Here is a 24,304-nt window from a genome sequence, read left to right as displayed (position 1 = left end):
CTGGTGGCTTAAGATGAGAAAAGTTAAATATCTCTCACACATAGGTAATCTTCCTAAATGTCGTCTAATAATATATTCATAATTATCACAGTGTTCTTTAAGGAGGATAATATTTGGATAAAACTGTTTGGCCAAAGTGTTAAACATTCTGTTCTTGAAAACAGTTTGCTTCCTTTGTCTCAGTGGGAATCAGCGTGGCAGGGTTCCAACAGCACAGCTGCCCAAGTACATAAACATGTGACTCCGGCTCCTTTTCACCCACTTCTTTAAGCAAAGTGCAGGATCTGCACATGTGCACTTAATTAAGGATATTTCCATGATCTTCCAATGGCACATATCTGAGCAGTGAGCAGTGACACAAACAGAATCTAAGATACATATGCAGGAGGTTCTGTAAGCAGCTTCTCTCAGATGTCTCTAAACTACCTCAGATTCTGTCTTTTGTTTGCTTGGCTAAAGGACTGTTTAGTAGGTGCCACCTGCATTAAATTCTATGAGGATTCATGTCCTTTGGAAAAAATCAGCTTGTTTATGTACTATTTTCTTTACTTCATCAATTGTATCATTTGGGAGCAATACAGACAGAAAAGTATATTTTGGGTGGCGTAACATTCATTAAACTCAAGAAGGAATGTAATACCCTCTCTTTAACCTGAAAAAGCTCCTTTCATTAACTCTGCCTTACAATTAATTCCAACTAGCAATGTCACAGAGAATGAGAGCAGATATAGGCAAAGAGAATCACTCTACTCTCTTGTACAGCCAAGTAAACCGTTTTCTCCAAGTATAGGAATTACTATTGTTAGCGTCAAGGATTTATCGGGTGCCATTACTGTACCAAGGTGGTGCCAAATGTTGTACATCATTTGATCTGCACAGGAGTCCTGCGGTATACTTAGATTAGTTGTTGTTTATGTGACACCTGTGAAAGAGTTTGTTAGTGGATTTCCCATGACCATCACACAGAGAACAATGTTTGTTGGGATCTGAATCCTATTTTCTGATAGCTATCCTTTGCATAATGTCCTCAGTGGTCAGTTGTACAATACATTTTAAAGTTTTGCCACTCTTAAATGGAAGTACTTGAAAGGTCTGTCTTTCTACCCCAGTGTAGGTTATTGGGCAAGTGTGTAATTTCTATCTACAACGAATATGTAGTTTTTCTGTTGATACCTAGCTCTCTTCATTTTGCAATTTCTGTTAATTCACTGACAAATCTGATTTTCCTTAAAGATTAATTGTTCATTTCTAAGTACTAAGAGAGGTACAAAAGGACAAGTTTATACTTTAAAAATATCAAAGCAGTTTACACAAATTGCTTCTAAATTTTGAAAGAGTTCTGATTCAACCAGCTAGTAATTATAGACTTAGCTATGCCTTGGGCCCAATCACAGCTGCCGAAACATAACTTCCTACCACATAAGCCTGATCAAAGATAATTAGAGGAGAACACAGGTGGCAGGTCTATACTCTGGGAAAAGAATTATAGCTAGCTTCAACCGTACAGTATCAAAAAAAAAAAATTACAGGCTGGCATGCTCTGGGCTAGATTAGCAGGGCTACACTTCTCTGTTCTAACCTTTGGCTAATGCCTGAGCTTACCTTACTTTTTAATTTCAGTTCTACTATTATCTGTGTAGTAGATAGTAATGCCCCTGAGTGGTTAGGGTAGCCAGCAGGCAAAGACAAAAGAGTAAATGATACATTTCCCTGTCAGCTTGCAGTTTTCTTCCAGTGGTCTATGGAGTGCTTCCAGCACACTCTCCATTGTATCTTCCCTTACTGCTGGCCATGTTCACTGAGGCTAAGGCTATATCCATATGATTGGTTGTTCATGATCTGTTCCTGCTGAATGGTGTTTTTCCATGCAGACTATGAAACTTTCAGATATCTGCAGCCATTTGGTAGCAAAACATCCTAATAATTTTCCACTGGAATGTGGGCTAAATTATAATATTGTTAAAGAAATATTGCTGAAGGCATGAATCTTAATACCAATTCCATGAGTTCTGTAGGCCTACATGTGATTGGATACATAGACCTCTGAAGGGTTTGACACCAAGAAAACAGCACAGCTTCTAGGGTCATATTATTATTTGCAATTTGCAGAAAATTAACAAATGTGGAGCCAAGTCATATAAACAAAGGACAGATTTGGAAGACTTCCTGTGGAAGCAAATATTCATAATTCTGAAGTATAAATTGGATCGTCAAGCTGTTGAAACACAAAGCCCAAGTACTGTATATTACTTCCATTTGATTTCCCATTCACCCACTAATGGTTGTTTTATTTTCCTCCATTGTAATGCATTAGATGAAAAGAACAATTACATTTCAACCATACCCACTCACTACCTTCTTTATGCTAAAATTTATGCTGACATACAACCAGACAAAATGCAAAGACTAAAAAGGGCCACTTCACATCTTCAATTATTTTGCAACAGACTTGTCTGAATTTGTATCCTCACAAATATTGAGACTACACAAATATTGCAGCTAAGTGTATGTATCTTAATTACAATTCAGTGTTCACAATCAAAGGAGACATTAAGAGTCCAATTCAAGTGTTTGTTCCTGTACACATAATAGAAACTATAACCATATGTGCTTCAAAATGATTATGAGACAGTAATGCATTTTCCTTTCATCAGTTTATATACTGTAGTAAATAATTGTTATTGATATATGCACATCAGTTCTATTTATTTTATAAGAAGCAATGCAATGTTCATCTAGAAAATTTTATTTTGGTCTAGTGGCTTCCATACATAGATAGGATCTTTATTTAGTGGAAGGATAGAATATCTCTTTATAGTAAACACTAAGTTTAAATAACATCTTTTAAAATCTCATTTCTAACTCAATGTGGTTATGATTTTCATGCATTCTGCCACAAATTATAGTCCTCGTTCTATATCTTTGCATTCTTTTTACTTTTATTATTGAATTATTAGAACTGGTACAAAAGAAAAGTATTCAAGGAAAGATGTTGAAGACACATTAACACTTGTATCTTCATTGAAGCATCACTCAGTATGTAGAAATATCCATTAACAGATGAATGAATAAAGAAAGGACCCCCACAATGCATGACTCACCATCTCCAATGAAGAGGGTCCTTTTGGAGGGTGGAGGACAGGGAGGAGGCTAATGATGTTTCCAACATGGTTGTTTACACACTGAGTATGTAAATAACTAATAAAAAAGAAAAAAATCAAATTGCAAAGAACATTATAGTTGTATTTCATCAAAGGCTGTATCAATACATATTTAGTGCATATCTACCATTAAAAAGAAAGGATGTTATATATAATCCAGTAGAATACTATTTGGCTTTAAAATGAAAGGAGACAATGCTACAACATAGATAAACCTTGAAAACATTAAGAAAAGTTCAATAGTCAAATCCCAAAAAGGTGGCCAGAGAGATAGGTCAGCCATTAAAGGCACTTGCTTTCAAAGTTGGCCTACCCAGGTTCAATTCCCCAGCCACCGATGTAAAGCCTGACAGTCATTTGTTTCAGTGGCAAGAGAACTTTATGCCCCCACACACAGGTACATGCAAGTAAATAAATGAAAATTTAAAAAGATTAATACTGTATGAGTCCAGTAATACCAGATATGGAAAACTGTCAAGCTCATAATAAAAGAAAATAGAAGGGCAACTGCTCAGGGCAAAGGAAAAGGGGAAATGGGTGAAGAGTTTGGTTTTGCAGGTTGAAATTATTCTAGAGATCTATTGTATAGCAATGTGAATATACTTAACATCACTGTACATTAAAGAGATAGTTTTATTCATTAAATTTATTTGTATTACTTTCATATGGTATACAACATGATGATATATACTTTTTTTGAGATTTGTGAGGTAGGGTCTCACTGTAACCCAGACTGTCCTGGAATCCACTATGTAGTCTTTGGGTGGCTTTGAACTCATGACAATCCTCTTACCTCTGCCTCCTGAGTGCTGAGATTAAAGCCATGCACTACCACACCCAGCTTATGGCAGTTAAATAGACCTATAACAAGTATAGAGATCCAAGCAGTTATAAAAAGTCTCTCAACTAAAAAAAAAAATAACTCCAGGCCAAGAAGAATTCACTGGTGAAATTTACCAGACTGTCATGGAAGAACTAACACCACTGCTTGTCAAACTTTTCCATAAAATAGGAAAGGAAGGAATTCTACCCAACTCCTTCTATAAAGCCAGTATCACACTCATACCAAAACCAGACAAAGACAGAACAAAAAAATAAAATTACATACCAATCTCCCTGGTGAACATAAATGTAAAAATTCTGAACAAAATATTGGCAAACAAAATAGAAGAATATATCAAAAAGATTATTCACCCCAATCAAGTCGGCTTTATCTCAGGGATGCCAGGATGGTTCAACATATGCAAATAAATACATGTAATATATTATATAAATAGTCTGAAGGACAAAAATCACATGATCATCTCAATAGCTACAGAAAAGGCATTTGACAAAATCCAACATCCCTTCATGGTAAAAGTATTAAAGAACCTGGGACTAGAAGGAACATATCTCAACATAATAAAAGTTATTTCTGACAAACCTGCAGCCAACATAATACTAAATGATGAAAAACTGGAAGCTTTTCCACTAAATTCAGGAACAAAACAAGCGTGTCCACTGTCCTGATTTTTATTTAATATAGTACTAGATATCTTAGCCATAACAATAAGGCAAGAGACACTCATAAAAGGGATACAAATTGGAAAGGAAGAGATCAAATTATCACTATTTGCAGATGTTATGATTCTATACATAAAAGACCCTAAAAACTCTGCCAGCAAACTGTTAGAGCTAGTAAACACTTTTATCAACATAGCAGTATACAAAATAAATACATAGAAATCAATAGCTTTCCTATATAGCAACAACAAATGTTTGGAGAATGAAATCAGGGAATCTCTCCCATTCACAATTGCCTCAAAAAAAGTACCTTGGAATAAACTCAACTAAGAAAATGAAGGAGCTCTACAATGAGAACTTTAAAACACTCAAGCAAGAAATTGCAGAAGACACAAGGAAATGGAAAGATATTCCATGTTCTTGGATTGGAAGAATCAATATTGTAAAAATGTCATGCTTACCAAAAACAATCTACACATTTAATGCAATCCCCATTAAAATTCCAATGGAATTCTTCACAGGAATAGAAAAAATAATTCCCAAATTTCCTTTGGAGGCAGAAAAATCCTCGAATAGACAAGAATATTATGAGCAACAAAAATAAGGCTAATAGTATCACCATACCTGATTTTAAGCTATGTTACAAAGCCATAGTAACAAAAACAGTATGGTATTGGCACAAAGACAGACATGTAGATCAATGGAACAGAATAGAGAACCCAAAAGTTAATCCAGGCAGCCACAGCCATCTGATTTTTGACAAAAATGAAAAAAAAAATTTCACTGGAGAAAAGACAGCCTCTTCAACAAGTGGTGCTGGGAAAACTGGATATCTATATGTAGAAAGATGAAAATAGATCCTTGTCTTTCTCCATGCACAAGAATCAAATCTAAGTGGATCAGGGACATTAGTATCAAGCCTCAAACTCTGAAATTGCTAGAGGAAAAGATAGGGGAAACCCTTTAACATACTGGCATAGGTAATGACTTACTGAATATAACCCCAATTGCTCAGCAAATAAAACTGCTAATCAACTACTGGGATCTCATGAAATTACAAAGCTTTTGGACAGCAAAGGACACTGTGAATAGAGCAAAGAGACAACCTACAGAATGGGAGAAAATCTTTGCCAGTTACACATCTGACAGAGGATTAATATCCAGAATATACAAAGAACTCAATAAACAGAACAATAAGAAATCAAATAGTTCAATCAAAAAATGGGCTATGGAACTAAATAGAGAGTTCTCACCAGAAGAAAGACAGATGGCATATAAACATCAAAAAAGGATTCTACATCCTTAGCCATCAGGGAAATGCAAATTAAAACTACCTTGAGATTCCATCTCTCTCCTATCAGAATGGCTACCATCAAGAAAACAAATGTCAATAACTGTTGACGAGTATGTAGTGAAAGGGAAACCCTTCTGCACTGTTGGTGGGAATATAATCTGGTACAGCCATTGCGGAAATTAGTGTGGAGGTTCCTGAGACAGCTAAAAATAGATTTTCCATATGATGCAACTATAGCACTCCTAGGCATATATCATAATGACTCTTCTCATTACCTTACAAATACTTGCACAACCATGTTTATTGCTTCTCTATTCACAATAGCTAGGAAATGGAACCAGCCTAGATGCCCATCCACAGATGAATGGATAATAAAGTTGTGGTACATCTACACAATGGAGTTCTAAGTTCAAAGAAAAATTAAGTTATGAAATTTGCAGGGAAATGGATGGATCTGGAAAGGATTATACTGAGGAAATCCAGGCCAAGGAAGCCAAATGTCACATGCTCTATATCATTGGTGGATCCTAGCTACAAATGTGTGTGTGATCTGGAAACAAAATTCAGTAGCAGAGGCCCATAAGCTAGAAAAAGGCTATAAGGGAGGGAGGAGAAGAAAGGTCTTAAGAGGATGGTATTGTATATATGTAAGTAGAAGAATAGATTATAGGTAGGGGAAAGGCCTAAGTGAGGTCAGGGGAAGAGATTGTATAAAAGAAGGGCAGGAGAGGATGGTCAATCAAAATTCAAGATATTCTGAATAATGCATATGAAAATCTACTTTCTTAAATAATGGCACATCCAGAATCCATAGATTGTTACTAGAAAATCTTCAGTGCCTGGCATGGGATACCTTCCAGTGAGTCATTGGCCAGGGAGGTCCCTGTTGCCTCCAAAACATTACAGGCTATGCCAAGGCCCTTGGTTCCCCACAAGAGAGAGATGGTAAGACCATATTGCTGAAGACTTCACATGTCTGAGAGGCAAAGTCACTGAGAAATTAAGTTGGTGCTGAGCAGAAAACCCTGTAGCCCAGCCAACTGAAAGCTGGAAAACTCTGCACTGTATGCAGTCTTATGGGAGACAGAAGTCATCAGCAGTGAAAACAGTGGACACTGGAAACTTCAAATTTGGCAGACTGTCCAAATGACCAAACGAGTGCAATAGTGGCATGTCTACTCTGGGGGAAGCCAACTGCTCTCTAATTGGACTGAAGGCCCACTCTATAGGAGGGAATACATGCCTGGTACCTAAAACATATTCAAAAGTCTATGACAGGGGAGGTCATGAGCCTTAGGGGTATAAAGCCTGCTCTTGTCTGTATATATGCATATATTGTTCTCACCAAATTGTCCTGAAAGCACTACACTTAATATTCATACTTACATATTCATGCTACTCTCACTTCTGGTTAGAGAAGCTTCTCTTTTCAGATGGCGATGACCACTGGGATGACCCAAAAGGCAACATAGTGCTGAGAAGAAGGGATGGAGGAGTGTCCAGCCCTGAAACATCTCACACCTACCAAGGCTCAGGGTCCATTGCAGAAGAGGTGGCAGAAAGAATGTAAGAGCCAAAGGAAGGGTACCACTCCTTACATACAACTGTCAGGACAGAATTTGGCATTGATATCCAAGACCTCACAGTGCCTAGCAATACCCATACAAGACCCTCATAATATGAGAAAAAGATGATGACATCAAATTAAAAGAGAGACTAATGGAGAGAGGGAGGGGATATGACAGAGAGCAGAGTTATGAAGGAGAAAGTGGGGGAGGGGAGGGAAATACCATGGTTTGTTGTCTGTAAGTATAGAAGTTGTCAATAAAAGAAATATGGGGCTGGAGAGATGGCTTAGCGGTTAAGCGCTTGCCTGTGAAGCCTAAGGACCCCGGTTCGAGGCTCGGTTCCCCAGGTCCCATGTTAGCCAGATGCACAAGGGGGCGCACGCGTCTGGAGTTCGTTTGCAGAGGCTGGAAGCCCTGGCACGCCCATTCTTTCTCTCTCCCTCTATCTGTCTTTCTCTCTGTGTCTGTCGCTCTCAAAATAAAATAAATAAATAAAAAAATTAAAAAAAAAGAAATATGTGTGTGTGTGTGTGTATACATACATACATACATACATACATACATATATATATATATTTAAAAAATGAAATCCTGTTATTGCAGTAACATGAATGGAACTGGAGAGCATTATATTGAGGGAACAAATCAGACATAGATAAATAGTGAATGTTGTCACTTATATGTGGAATCTAGAAACAGTTAATCGTATAGAAGTAGAGAGTAAAAGTGTGGTTACTAAAGTTTGGGAAAGTTGTAGAGGTGTATGGGAAAATTATCATTAATTGGCACATGGATACAGTTGGATATGAGGAATACCATCTAATATTCTTTCTCCAAGTAGAGTAGCTATAATCAACAAAAAATGAGTGAATATTTCATAATATCTAGTACAAAGTATTATGAGTGTTCCCCATACAATGAAATTATAATATCTGAGGTAATAAATATGTCAGATAACACTAATCTGGTCAATGTGCTTTCCATACATGTATTGTAGGGTCACATTGCCACGTGTATCCAACCTGCATCCTGTGGGTTGCATGAGACTGAGTGCAGTTTTGAACGCAAGCCAATACAAAATTATAAAATTACTTAAAACTTTATAAAAACATTTTAACTTAATTACATAGTTCTCAAGCAGGTATACTGTAGATTTCAATGTTGTGTCCCAATGTCAGAGGGTTGCATATGTCTGCATGTAACACATAAGTGTGTACAGTCCTATGTGACAGATTAAACAGTGAAATAGGAAATGAAGATGGTATCTGAAAATAGACACAGGGACAATGCTATGCAACAGTGATGAAGTGGTTTATACAACTTCAAATAATGAAATGTCAGTCACATTGCCAGTAAAACTCCAGAAGGTTGAATGAAGGAAGGAAGGATCCCTCTGAAGGATTCAAAGGGAACATAGCCTTGTAGTACCTTAAGTCTGGAATTTTCCACAACTCCACAGAAGGAATATTTATATCATGATATGATTGAATACCCTTGTGTTTATGTGTACGTGTGTGTTTGTTTGTGTGTGCAGGTATATGTGCACATTTATGCCCATGAATGTAGAGACAGAAGACTCCTCATAACCTTTGATATTATCCTCAGAAACTAACATTTACCTCTGTTTTTTCCTCCACCTCTTTTTGAGACAGGATCTCTCATTGGCCAGGAGCTTCTCAATTAGACCAGATTAGCTGACCAGTGAACATTAGCAATGCTCTTGACTTTACCTTACCACAGCAGGGATTACAGGTGTATGTTTCCAACCATGCCCAGTGTTTTATGCATGGGTACTGAGGACTGAACTCAGGTTCCCATGCGTACAAGGTATATGGACTGAACTATTTCTAGGCCCACATTTGTGTTTGAAGCCATGTAGCTTGTAGTAGGTTCTGCAATAATGTGCCTGTAGGAAATGAGTTGTAATAGTATCTGTTGTTTACTGCCATATCACCAGCCTCTAGCCCAGTTACTGACATATAGCACATAGTAGATAACTGATAAATATTTGTTGAACAAAGAAAGAGCATACAAAAGAAGACCAGCAGTGGTGAGCTGGTCAATGTTTGAACATATGGATCTTGGGGATGTGGCTGATTGTAGCATTGCTGACTTTCCTTATATAAGTACTCCTACTATGATTTCTTTTTAAAAAATATTTTATTTTATCTGAGAGAAAGAAAGAGGGAGAGAGAGAGAGAATGGGCACAACTAGGGTCTCGAACCACTGCAAATGAACATCCAGACACATGCACCACTTTGTGCTTCTGGCTTACGTGGGTCTTGGGGCCTTGAACCTGGGTCCTTTGGCTTTGCAAGCAAGTGCCTTAACCACTAAGCAATCTCTCTAAGTCCTCCTACTGTGATTTCTGACTACCAATGTCATGTCAGAATTTTCTGGAAATTTCACAGTGACCTCCAGTAAGCTCATAGGAGAAAATGGAGCACACCATTGCTAGTATAATAAGCTCTCATGTGTAAGTCACCTAGCTTCAACATTTATCACCTCGTAGTCCATCTTCTTCCATCTTTACCATGATCCCCCTTTCTCCACTTGTAATATTTTGAAGCATAACAATATTTTCATGAACTAAGTTTAATGAAATGTATCAGTAACATTTGAGTGAGAATCTATAAAGGATAAGAACATTTAAAATTATTTAATAATGTATATAAACTTGAGAATTAATAGTTTCCTGATATCAGCACATACTAGGTCAATATTCTTATTTCTTATCTCAATTTGTCTTATAAATGCTGTTTTTCCATTGCTTGTTTGTTTAACTCAAGATATAAAATGTAAAAAAAAAGAAAAAATTCCAAAATGCATATGCACATCATGATTATTTTCTAGGCTTCTTAATCCATTTAATCTATAGGTTTTGTTTCCATCTCTCAATTTATTAGAATTTATATTTCTTTATGAATCTGAATCCTTTGTCCTGAAGAGTTACATTGTGTGATTTTGTTGATTTTTTCTTTTTAATCAGGAAACAAATAAGATTTGGTTGTCTCTTTTAGAACATTAGCCACCCACCACTGATGATCAATACTTACTTGCACAAACACATTAAGGGCTGCAGTATGATGCTTTAATTCCACCATCCCTTCTCCATGCATTAGTGGGAATACATATATATATATATATATATATATATATATATATATATATATATATGTATATATATATATATACTTCTATATACATACATATATATATATATATATATATATATATATATATATATATATATATATATATATATATATATACACACTCTGGTTAACCATAGGTACGCTGTGCATAGGAAAGGCAGGATGAGTGCTTGCAATTTTCTTCTTGTCATTTTTCAAACTATAAATTTATTTACTTGCATGCTCCAACATTGTAGTTTCTGTGAGCCTCCTAATCAACTCATAACTTTAAATATATTTGATGGATTAATCAAGTACAAGTAAATGTATTGTTATTGACATTGTACCCTGGCCCTGACTGCTATATACCTCTAATCTCAGCTACTTGGGTTTCTGAGACAAGAGGGCTACAGAAGTGGGTTCAAGACCATCTTGGGCAACTTAGTGAGACAGTTTCAAAATAAAAAAAGAAAAGAAAAACCTATGGCTAGGAATATAGCTCAGTAGCCAAGCACTTGGCTAGCAAGTGTGAAGCCCTAGGTTTAATATAGTACTGAAAACTATATCTTATTTCTGAGTGCTGGAACTTTTGAATGTGCCTTCTGATTCCTTTTGGCATGGTCCTAGTTATGTTTGATATTTTCTTCCTGTACAGTGTGACAAGATATTACAGTTTCACTTAAACATTTTGTGTTCAGACCTGCTCAGTCATTTTTTTCAAGGAGAAATTGGTTCTTGTAATAGATAATGTTATTTATAATCAAAGATCAGAGCACTTGAGATACTATTATTACGTAGCTGGATATTGTATCTGGATCTTTCCAGTGAAGCAGGTAGGACTATTTTAAAGATCAAACATATTATACATTCAAACAAATACATTTTAGGTCAAATTTAGAGCAAGATGTTGAAATCTTGCCTCTGGTTATTTGCTTTTTGACACATAAAAGTTAAAAATTTTATGTTTTCAAACATTTTTGTGGTTCTGGGGATGGAATACAGAACTTCTAACATGCTAGGCAATCATTCTACCAATAAGCCACATTCCCAGTCTTATCTTCAGGTTTCGCTTTTGAATTTTGAGGCAGAGAAGGGTTTCCTTTCTGTGTTATAGAGGACAGCTCACATATTTTCTAGTAGTAGTAATAGTAGGGGTGTGTGTGTGTGTGCGCGCATGTGTATAAATGGTTTAAATCTCTGATCCCTTTATTCTGTTTCTGGTGTGAGAAATTGATCCATGTTTATTTTTTCTTATAGTTATCTAGTGATTCTAATATATATTTTCTTCCCTGTTTTAAGGTACTACCTTCATTGTAAACTAAACTTGGATATATAAATGTGGCTTTTTTTCTGGTCTCTCGGTCTTATCATTCTGTTTTCATACTGTATTTTAATATCAAATGTCACTTGTACCTCTTCTCTGATATTTTTCTCATCTAGTCATTTTTTTCTCTCAACTTAACTTGTATTTAGGAATTATAGTTTTTATTAAAAATATATATTTAACCATCTTTCAGGTAACCTAAAGTTAATTTCCTTTACCAGCAAGAAAAATCTACTTTAGTGTTGAGCTCTCAGCAGCTCCTGGATTTCTGCTTTGTTGCATTTCGAGTATCCTCGGTATCTTTTTAAAAATTAAGTAGAAAGTTTGTATGGCACATCATATGTTAGTACCCTCATTTCCCTCCTCCCTGCCCCCATTCCACTGGGGGCCTCCTCCTTGGCATGACTTGTATTCACCATGTGATTGTGGGGTTAGAAGATGTGAGATTATCAGTCAGTCATTGTAAGGAGGTGGGCAATGCCTCTGGACAGTCCCTGCCACTATGTGGCCCTTACAATCTTTCCACTCCCTCATCTGAAAACTTCTCTGAGCTGTGGTGTGTGTTTTTTAAGTTTTATAAGTCTTGCTCTCTCAGCATATTATGAATTTCTGCTTCAGTGTATTTTGAGTTTCCTCAGTGTCTGTCTCCATGACCTTGGCACTGGTTGACAGGCTCCCTACTGAAGCAGCACTTTTGCTCATCTCCTCAGTTCTTTTGTGATTTTGCCTGGACCCTGCCTGTTGTGTGAATGGTGGCTTATTTCCTCTGTTCTTGCTGCCTTCAGAAAAAGAAAAACAGATTCTCCAACAGAGAATGAGGTAACTATAAATTAAATGGGATAAGCATTGTTAATTAAGAGGGATTTTGATGGGTATAACCTCCCTTTTGGCTAAAGACTAGTGGAACCTTCTCATTGGAGTCTATGGTCTTGGTTTCCATAAGGTTCTGACTGGGTTCCCAGTTCCAGTTAGGGGTTCCTTACTACTGAGAGGATCTTTTAGCCAGAGAACCACTGGTTACCCACCTAGGCTTAGTGCCACTAATAGCACAGGTGTTTCCATCTTGTCTGGTTGGTTGTTTTTGTATATCAGTATCCCCTGCTTGCACACAAGATTGTTGGATATTTCCCCCCACCAGCTCATATAGTGCTTTCTAGCACTATACAGGCAGATCATCTGGGAACTGGCTTCCTTCCAGATTCCAGCTAGATCTCTAAATAATCTGTGTCAGCAACATGTGATGTCTTCAGTAATATGACCTTACTTTACCTCAGGCTAGTAATCATGTGCTTTGACAGAGCCTGTCTTGTTTTGGGGACCTTATGGGTCTCTCCAATCAACAGCTCAATGTGGGTTGTAACCAATTTCTTGTCCTGAGAGTCACAAGCCAGAGACAAATGTTTTAGGGTTAGGCTTCATCCCACACTCTCCAAGTCTCTTCTTGCCAGACAATTCCCTTTTGAGGGTTATGTCTTTTAGTCTGCTATCCAGGAGGAATGTTTTTATGGTACCAATTCTTTTTGGCTTTAGTTATGTGTTTATCTCCTCCTACCTGCCAATTCCTTTTCTTCCAAACACTTCCATCCCTATTATCTGTCCCTTGAGTTGCCTGTCACATATGCTTACAACTCAATCTGTTCCAGGTTAGGAACCACAGATGAGGGAGAACATGTGGCATTGTCTTTCTCTACTTGTGTGAGTTTGCTTAATATGATCTGTTTGAAGTCTGTCCATTTTCCTACAAATTTCATTATATCAAGTTTCCTTACTGCTGAGTAGAATCATTTTCATTATCCAATCATCAAACTATGGTCATGTGGATTGATTTGAGTTCTTAGCTATTATAAATTGAGCAAGTCTCTATAATTGACAGTGAAGACTTTAGGGTATATGCCCAGTAAAGGGATGGCTGGGTCAGTTGGTAGCTCTAGTTTCATCTTTTTCAGGAGTCTCCATATTGATTTCCATAGCGGTTGTATAAGTTTGCACTCTCACCAGGACTGAATGTAGGTTCCTCTCTCCCCGTTCCTTGCCAACCATTTATTGTTGGTTGATTAAATGATTGCCATCATGACTGAAGTACAGTGGAATCTCATAGTTGTTTTAATTTACATTTCCAAGATGGTTAATGATGTTGAACATTTTCTTAAGTGAATATTAGCCATTTGTATTTCTTCCATTGAGAATTCCCTATTCAGTTCTCTGCCCCCCCCCTTTTTTTTTCCCTTTGGTTTTTCAAAGTAGGGTTTCACTCTAGCCCAGACTGACCTGGAATTCATTATGGAGTCTCAGGGTGGCCTCAAACTCATGGCGATCTACCTACCTCTGCCTCCCGTGTGCTGGGATTAAAGGCGTGTGCCACCACACCCGGCTTCTGCCCCATTTTTTGAGTGGATCGTTTGATTATTTTACAGGTTAATTTTTTGAGTTCTTTTTTAGATTCTAGATATTAGGTCTTTGTCAGTGGGATAGCTGATAAAGATTTTCTTCCTTTCTGTGGGTAGTCTGTTGACTCTCCTTATGGTATGTTTGCATGAACAAAAGCTTTTAAGCTTTATGAGATCCCACTGGTTGAGTGATTGTTTATTTCCTGGGATACTGGGGTATTGTACAGGAAGTCTTTCCCCACTCCTATACCATGAATAGTTCTCCCTATTTTTTGTTCCAGGCAATTAAAAGTTTTAGGCCTTATGATGAGGTATTTAATCCATTTGGAGTTGATTTTTGTGCCCAATGAGAGGAATAGGTCTAGTTTCATTTTTCTACAGGTGGTTATCCAATTTGTACAGCATCATTTGTTGATTTTGTCTTTTCTATAGCATATGTTGTTGGGTCCTTTGTCAAAGATCAAGTAGCTGTAGTTACTTGAATTAAGGCCTGGCTCTTCAATTCTGTTTCATTGGTCTATATATCTGTTTTTATGCAATATCATGCTGTTTTTGTTACTGTGGCTTTGTAGTATAGCTTCAGATTAGGTATGAAGATACCTCCAAGGTGTTCCTTTTGCTAAGGTCTTCTGCCATTCCATACAAATTTTGAGGTTATTTTTTCTATCTCAGTGAAGAATGATGCTGGAATTTTTATTGGTATTGCATTGAATCTGTATATTCCTTTTTTGTAGGATTGCCATATTTACAGTATTAATCCTACCTATCCAGGAACATCGAATGTCTTTCCATCTTCTCATGTCTACCTCAATTGTTTTTCTTGAGTGCTTTTATGTTTTTAGTATATATTTTTCACTTCCTTGGTTAGTGTTATTCCAAGGTATTTGATTTTTTATGGCTACCGAAACTGGGACAGCTTCTCTGATTTCTGTCTCTGTATAGAAGGGCTACTGATTTTTGTGTTTTGATTTTGTATCCTGCCACTTTGCTGAAGGAATTTATCATCTTTAGGAGTTTTTTTTTAATTTTTTATTTATTTATTTGAGAGTGACAGACACAGAGAGAAAGACAGATAGAGGGAGAGAGAGAGAATGGGCGCGCCAGGGCTTCCAGCCTCTGCAAACGAACTCCAGATGCGTGCGCCCCCTTGTGCATCTGGCTAACGTGGGACCTGGGGAACTCAGCCTCGAACCAGGGTCTTTAGGCTTCACAGGCAAGCGCTTAACCGCTAAGCCATCTCTCCAGCCCACCTTTAGGAGTTTTATGGTAGTCTTTTGTGTCACTTCTGTATAGGCTCATATAATCTGCAAGTAGGGCTAACTTGACTTCTTTTCCAATTTGTATCCCTTTTATCTCTTTCTCCTGACTTATAGCTTGGGCTAGGATTCCTAGTACTATGTTGAAGAGTAGTGGTGGGAGTGAGCACCATCTTGTCCCAATATTAGTTACAAATCCTTGGGTCTTTCACAATTAAGTGTGATTTGGGCCTTAGGTGCTTTGTATATAGCCTTTATTATGTTGAGATATAAATCTTCCATGCCTATTCTCGCCAGGGTTTTGGTTATGAAGTAATGCTATATTTTTTGGAGTATCTTCTCTTCATCTATTGAAATGATCATGTGGTTATTATGTTTAAATTTATTTATATTGTATATTATATTAGTTGATTTCCATATATTAAACCATCCCTGAATCCCCTGAATGAAGCCTGCTAGATTGAGGTGATGATTTGTGAGGATTTTGTTCAGGAGTTTTGCATCCAACTTCATCAGAGATAGAGATCTATAGTTTACTTTTTTGTTATATCTCTGTATGTTTTTGGTATTAGGGTGATGTTAGCTTCATAGAAGGAGTTTTGGAACATTCTCTGTTCTCTGATTATATAAAATAGCTTGAGAAAAAGTGGCTTCAATTCTTCCATGAAGGTTTGGTAGAATTCAGCAGAGAATCCATCAGGTCGTGAACTTTTCCATTTTGGGAGGTTTTTCATTACAGTCTCAATCTTGATGGATGCAATAGGTTTGTATAGGCGATTCATTTGCACTGGACTTAGTTTTTGTAGGTGGTGTATGTCTAGGAATTAGTCCATTTCCTCCACACCCAATTTTGTGGAGTAGAGTTTTTGGAAATATGTCCTGATGATTCTTTCACTTTCATTGATGTCTTTTGTGACCTCTCCCTTTTCATGTCCAATTTTGTTAATTTGAGACTTCTCTTTTCTTCATTTGATCAAATTGGCTATGGGTTTATCAATATTGATTATTTTTTTTCAAAGAACCAGCTCTTCATTTCATCAATTTTCTTAATTTCTTTCTTAGTTTCCAGTTCATTAATTTCTGTTCTGATCTTCATTATTTCTTTCCATCTGGAACTCTTAGGGTTTAATTGTTGTTGTTTTGCCAAAGCCTTTAGGTGGATGGTCAGGTTATTAATTTGAGATCTCTCTGTCTTTGTTATGAAGGCATTTAGTGCTATAAATTTTCCCCTTAGACTGCTTTCATTGTGTCCCATAAGTTTTTGTTTGTTGTGTTTTTGTTGTAATTCAGGTCAATGAATTTTACAATTCATTTCATCCACTGCCCATTCATTGTTTAAAAGCATGTTACTCAGTCTCCAAGAGCTTGTGTAATTTCTGTTTTTTCTCTCATTCTTAATTTCTAGGTTTAACACATTGTGGTCCAGTATGTTGCAGGAAGTTATGTCAATTTTCTTGAATTTATGGAGGTAGGCTTTATGCCCTAATTGATCTATTTTGGAGAAGGTTCTGTGGGTTGCTGAGAAGAATGTGTATTCTATAGAACTGGGGTGGAATGTTCTATAGATGTCTGTTAGGTCTAATTGATCTATGGCAGTGTTAAGATCTATTATTTCTCTATTCATTCTCTGCTTAGATAGTCTATCTAATAATGATATGATTCTTGAGTATTAAAGTCCAATAATATGATGGTATTGACATTCATTTATGATTTGTTTTCAAGTAGTTTTTGCTTAATAAAATGTGGTACACCTGAGTTTGGTGCATATAGATTATGATTGTGATGTCCTCTTGTTTGATCCATGATCTGGATGTTTGGTTGTTTTAGGGTATCCCATAAGTTCCTCATATTCTGTTTGCATGATTTTTTGAACTTATCAAAGTTTCTGGACTTCTGACCAGTTTCTTATGTCTGGAGATTATGTCCTCCACAAGATCAACTCTGTTAGAGTGGGGTTCTATAGAGGTGTTTAAAAGCTCTATTTGATTTTTTTCTGCATTGTGTCCATCTCTTTGTTAAGTTCCAATTTCAGGCTGAGGTTTGATTTTCATGATGCTTCCTGGAATTTATTCTTGATCATTATTGAGATACTCTGTTAGTTGGATCACCTTCAATTCATTTAGCTCTCTTTTGAAGTCACTCTGGCTTTCCTTAATTAAGTTAAGTCTAGTGATGAAGGCTGTGTGCATTTCATTTATTGGATTGTTTTTTTTTTGTTGTTGTTGTTGATTTTCTTCCAGCTCAGTGATTTACTTGGGCAGAGACACATAGTTTATTATATTTTCGTTTTGGGATTCAATTTCTATTGTTTTCTCTATCTTTTCATTGGAGACTCTCATTATAGGGCTAGGCAACTTTGGTGGAGATTTCTCAGTTTCTTGTCTTATGTTGCCTTTTTTTGCATTGCAGTCTACCCAGCTCAGTGTAAGGTCTTAGTTTCTTAAAGAGGAAGCAAGTATTTGTCTTGTAGGATCTTCACTGAGGGTTCTGTTTTATGTTTGAACCTGATTGGAGTGTGATAGTATTATAGCCACAGATACACAGTTTTGGAGGTTGAAAATGTGCCACTATCTCTGGGGTGGTGGCTGATAGGAGAGCTGGCTTAGAATTCTGGAACATTTTCAGCCTGTGATCAAAGCCCTGCCTTGCTTGTAGCACTTTCCCTTATTGTGCCCAAGCTGAGCAGGTTGTGGAGGTGCACTGACACCCCCCTGGCAGGCATTTCCAGACACTCTTGTGCTCCCCTTCTGGGGCCAGAGTGAGGCACCAAGGAGGCAGTGGTAGGTGGAGGGAGGAGCCAGGCTCTAACTGAGGGTCCCCAGAGGCGTTGGGTGTGAGTGCATTGGTCTGCAAGAACACAGGAATTTAGAGGCAGCTGGAGGTGTGACTTGGTGCTAATAGTTGTAGGAGTCCAAGGCTGACAGTGGGTTCACCTGTGCCTACCTGCCCTCAAGGAGCAGGTTTTCTCTGCCTCTAGTTGCTCCTAGCAAGCAGTCGCCTCTAGAGTCTAGCGTCCCCAGCAAGCACTTCCCTGATGTCTCCCTGCCTGCAGTAAAAACTTCCCAGGCTACTCCCTGCCCCCAGGTTACAAACTTGCCCACTGGCTACCTGCCCCCAGGGAACACTTGGCCCTAAGACTTTCAAAAAAATGTTTATTTATTTATTAGAGAGAGAGAGAGATAGAGAGAGAGCGAGAGAGCGAGCGAGCGCATGCCAGGGCTTCCAGCCACTGCAAATGAACTCCAGATGCATGTGCCCCCTTGTGCATCTGGCTAACGAGGGTCCTGGGGAAATGAACCTGGGTCCTTTGGATTTGCAGGCAAGCGCCTTAACTGCTAAGCCATCCTTATAGCCCGGCCCTTATAGTCACCAAGGAGTGAGCTCCTTCAGCCAGCGCCTTGAGTTGGCCCCAGGATGGCATAACACCGCTGCGAGTTGCTGCTAATCTAGGAACACACTGGCTGTCGAGGTGAAAGCTGAAGGCGGACCAAGCTGTAGTCAAAGTACTTTCTTCCACCTCCTCCTTGGAAGCTGGAGCTGGAGCCGATGCTGTGGTTTCAGTTTGAAGAATTGATGCCACAGGAAGACGCTGTGGATGGCTGCGTGGTCTGTTCTTTCTTTTCAGACCCAGAGCTGGAGGCCCTGAAAGGCCTAATGAGCCTGTCAGGAATCCAGATTGGTGACTCGGCATCCTATGGAAAAACACAAGCACAGCCTCGCCCTGATGTTAAAAGGGGGTCTGGCCCCTTCCATGTAGAGGTTAAAAGATCCTTCCACATGACTAATGGTTTAATATTACAATCAGAAGCTTCCCAATGCCTTTCAATAGCAGAATAACCTTTGCTATCTTTATTAAGAAAATTAAGTGTAAATAAGGTATGATTTAATAAGTGATGAGGAGAGGCATAGGGGAAATCCCCAAAGCAGAGTTTTTCAATCTGACCCTTAAGCTGCTGATGAGTTCTCTCTATAATAGCTTGTCCTTGTGGATTGTAAGGGATTCCTGTAGTATGTTTAATGGAAAACTGCAGGCAAAAAGTTTTAAAAGCTTTATTAGTATAAGCAGGAGCATTATCTGTTTTAAAGTGTTGAGGCATCCCAGTAGTAGAAAAACAGTGGAAAAGGTGCTGGACTACATCTTTATATGCTTCACCAGTCTGAGCTGTTGGCATTACAAGATGGGAAAAGGTATCTACAGTAACATGTACAAAAGCTAATTTTCCAAAAGGAGCATAGTGAGTAACATCCATCTGCCATAAGTTTCCAGCTTTGAGCCCTCTGGGATTAACTCCCATTGGAAGTAAAGAAAATGACTGAGGACAGATTTTGCAATTTTTAATAATCTGCCTGGCAATTTCTCTAGAAATTCCAAATTGCAAACGTAGTGCTTGCGAGTTTTGATGGTGGAGGGCATGGGATTGAGTAGCCTCAGTAACAGGATCTAATAATGTCATAACTCTCATCAGAGAGTCAGCATATGCATTTCCCTCACTGAGAGGACCCAGAAGGACAGTATGGGCTCTAATATGGCACACATAGTAAGGTTGAGTCCTGATTGGCACCAAATTCTGTAGCTGGGTGAGCAAATTATTAATTTGAGTACGATCATCATTTATCACTGCAATTTCAATAACAGGAAATAGTCTTGACACAAAGTGAGAATCAGTGTAAAGGTTAAAGGAAATATTCATAAGAACTTTAAAGGCCATAATAACTGCATAAATTTCAGTTTTTTGTGCAGAAGAAAAGGAAGTCTGTTCCACCTTTATTTCTGTGGGAGTCACAAGTGCAGCCTTCCATTAGAGGAACCATCAGTAAAAATTACAATAACCCCTTCTATAGGGTATGGAGAATAATTTGAGGGAAAAATAATTTTTTGGCATGATAAGAACTGCAAAAGTGGGTGCTGGGGTAAATGGAAAAATATTTGGCCTGTGTAAGCAATTAATGCAATCTGCCATTCCTCAGAAAAGTTAAGCAGCCAATTGAATTGTTCATTATTATAAGGTATAATAATTTCCTCAAAATCTTTCCCCAATATTTCTCTTAACCTTTTACTTGCCTTTATTATAATTTGAGTAATTAACAAGGAGTAATGAGATAGGATCTTCTTGGGGCTTGAGGGTAAATGCACCCATTCTACAGGCCCCTCCTGCCACATCACCCCCGTAGACATATGTTTAGTGGCTAGAATGATCAATTGACATTTAGAATTTCTTCTTTTTTTTAATTATTTATTTATTTGAGAGCGACAGACACAGAGAGAAAGACAGATAGAGGGAGAGAGAGAGAATGGGCGCGCCAGGGCTTCCAGCCTCTGCAAACGAACTCCAGACGCGTGCGCCCCCTTGTGCATCTGGCTAACGTGGGACCTGGGGAACCGAGCCTCGAACCGGGGTCCTTAGGCTTCACAGGCGAGCGCTTAACCGCTAAGCCATCTCTCCAGCCCGACATTTAGAATTTCTAATATATAGTCTTAACTGCTGCTGATTTAGAGCATTCTGAACCAAATCCAAAGCTTCATTAGCTTCAGGAGTTAATTCTCTGGGAGATCTGGGGTTACTGTTTCCCTTTAAGATATCAAACAGAGGCTTTAAATCAGCTGTGGTTAGTCTCAAAAAGGGACACACCCAGTTTATTTTTCCTACAATTGTTTGAAAATCATTTAAGGTATGTAAGTGTGACAGATCTAATTTTTTTTTTTTTGGTTTTTCGAGGTAGGGTCTTACTCTGGTCCAGGCTGACCTGGAATTAACTCTGTCATCTCAGGGTGGCCTTGAACTCATGGTGATCCTCCTACCTCTGCCTCCCGAGTGCTAGGATTAAAGGCGTGCACCACCACGCCCGGCAGACAGATTAATTTTAAGGGTTGATGGGCTACAACATCACTTTTTATAATTCTCCCTAAATAATTATAAGGGGGTGTTATTTGAATCTTTTTGGGGGCTACCTTCAAACCATAAGCATCTAGGGTAGAAATCATCTCTTGTATAGATTTTGTAAGATTCCCCTATCTCTATCTGCTATTAAAATATCATCCACATAGTGAATGATCATAGAAGATTTGTAACTTTTCCTGATGGCTTGCAAGGCCATATCCACAAATTTCTGACATACGGTAGGTGAGTTTTTCATCCCCTGACGTAGTACTTTCCAATGATATCTCAAATAGGGTCTTTGTAAGTTTACTGAGGGAACACTAACTGCAAAATGTTTACAATCTTGAGGACTCAGGGGGATGGTAAAAAAGCGTCTTGCAAATCAGTTACAACAAGACTAAACTCTACAGGTATAGCAACTGGACTAGGGAGACCTGGTTGTAAAGCTCCCATTGTCTCCATAGTGGCATTTATTTTTCTTAGGTCCTGCAATAATCTCCATTTTCCTGATTTCTTTTTTTATAACAAAAATAGGTGTATTCCATGGGCTTGTGGATCCTTAACGTCATCTGCATCCTCAGAGAAAATCACAGGGAAACAATGAAACAACGTCTCCCCCTTCATGGCAGCTTCTCAGGCTGCAGCCATTAAGCAAGAAGTTCTCCCTAGGTTTGGAGGTTTCCTTTTTGGCCTGGCTTTAGGAGGCTTATTAGTAGAGCTCTTAGGTGGAGGCCAGTCAGGATTATGATACTTAGCAGCCTCATCCTCTAGTTCAACTTCTTCAGAATCCAATATTTCATCATGTGAGGTATCTATGTCTGATGCCTGGGCAAGCTGCACATCGTGTTTGTTTTGAGAGGCAGATCTCTGGGCAGCAAGGGTAGAGCCTCAGCATCTGACAACTTTAGAGTTTCATAGATAGTGGATTTTGTACTTTTTCTTGACTTTATGGATGCCGAGTCAGGCAAATCCGCAGCTAAATCATTTCTTAAAGCTTGTTTGATCATAACCCATAGGGTGACAGCATTCTCAGGAACCTCATCATCATCATTAACCAAGAGCCATTTCTTGAGATCCTTTCCTACTTTCTGCCAATTGTCCAGGTCTAATGTCCCCTCCTCTGGAAACCAGGGGCTTACTTTTTGTATAAATTGAATAAATTCTATGAGATTACTTTTCTTAAATTCTATTCCTTTATTCCTCAGCATCTTTCTTAGTATCTTAATGTACATCTGTCTTTACTTGGATTCTGCCTGTCCCATTTTTTCTTTGATTACTCACCCCTATTTCCAGCCTTACTCTTTGACCAGGGGGTCTGCAGGTTCCTGGGTGAGATCTGTCCCTAACCGAGCCTCGACTTACCTCAATTCAGGTCCCTGTTCGGGTGCCACTTGCTGGGGTCCAGCCCTGGCTTGAGAGTCCCCGAAGAGAGGTGTGAAAGGGAATGGTGAAATAACGACTCGAAGTCAAGTTCTGGTGCAAGCTGACAGGCTAATGCTGAAGGCAGCTGAGTTTTTCTGTCTTTCTCTCTTTTTTTTTCTTTCTTTTCTTTTTGCCACAGCTCTTAGCCTCAGTCTTTTATTTTCTGATCATGTCATGCAAGAACAAACTTCAAGAAAGGTACAATTTCACAGAATTCATAGAAACTTTTTGTTATTCCTTATCATCAAACAATCCCATAATTATTCACCTCAAGTAAAGTCGTCAGGCCCTTGTTATGATTAACTGTTTTCACATTTTCCCCATGTATGTGCGGTCAAGCACTTGTGATTTCCTGGACTTCTACTTTCAATTACTCTATTAAAGGTGAGAGGCAAAACAACCACAAATGGGGCTTCCCATCATTAATCATTGATCCAGCAGATCCATTTATCCTTCAATCATTTATTTTGAATTTTCCTTTTCACATCCCTCCAATACTTAGACTTTGGTCCCCCCGATTGAACTCTTTCTGACTTCATTTGTTTTTCTGTAAGGATTCTTGGTAAAGAGTCAATTGCAATTGCTACCATTTAGAAAAATTAGTCATAGGACAATTTTTACATTGTTCCAGGAGGCTCATTGTTTCCTCCTAAGTGTACTGTACTCCATGCCTGACTTTCTTTAAGACCTTTAAGGAAAACAATTATCTCTGACCCATTTTCTTGTTTTTCCAATTCTATGCCAGAGCTTCTTTCAGATACATTGATCAACACTTCACCAACAGCAATTTTTACTGGAAAAGTAAACTTAGAGATTGGGACACCAAGTGAAAGACAGAGAAAGTCAAACATTATACAGGAAACCACATATTTCTGTAGTGTAGAGAGCCAAAGATTTTTCTATAGAGGGGCCACATTGGATTTCAAGGAAGAGACAGCTGGGCAAGAACTGTGTCAAGCAGCTCATCAGCGCTCGATTCCTCATGATCCTGCAATGGCATGCTTGCTGTCTCCAGCACACCATGCCCATTTTAGTTTTTTTTTTCTTTTTTTTGAGACAGTGTCTTACTGTGTAGTTCATGCTGCCTTGAACTCCTGATTCTGCTGCCTCAGCCTCCCAAGTGCTGGGTTTGCACTTGTGTACCACCATATCTGTCTCTCTCTCTCTCTCTCTCTCTCTGTGTGTGTGTGTGTATGTGTGTGTATATATATATATATATATATATATATATATATATATATATGTTTTTTTTTTTTTGGTGAGGTACTGTCTTGCTCTAGCCCACACTGATGTTGAATTCACTATGTAGTCTCAGGCTGCCCTCCAACTCACAGCGATCCTCTTACCTCTGCCACCCAAGTGCTGGGATTAAATG

The sequence above is a fragment of the Jaculus jaculus genome, chromosome X, assembly GCF_020740685.1.
Source record: "Jaculus jaculus isolate mJacJac1 chromosome X, mJacJac1.mat.Y.cur, whole genome shotgun sequence".
NCBI lineage: Eukaryota > Metazoa > Chordata > Mammalia > Rodentia > Dipodidae > Jaculus > Jaculus jaculus.
The sequence above is the reverse complement of the archived record's forward strand: the minus strand, read 5'-3'. Positions refer to the sequence as shown.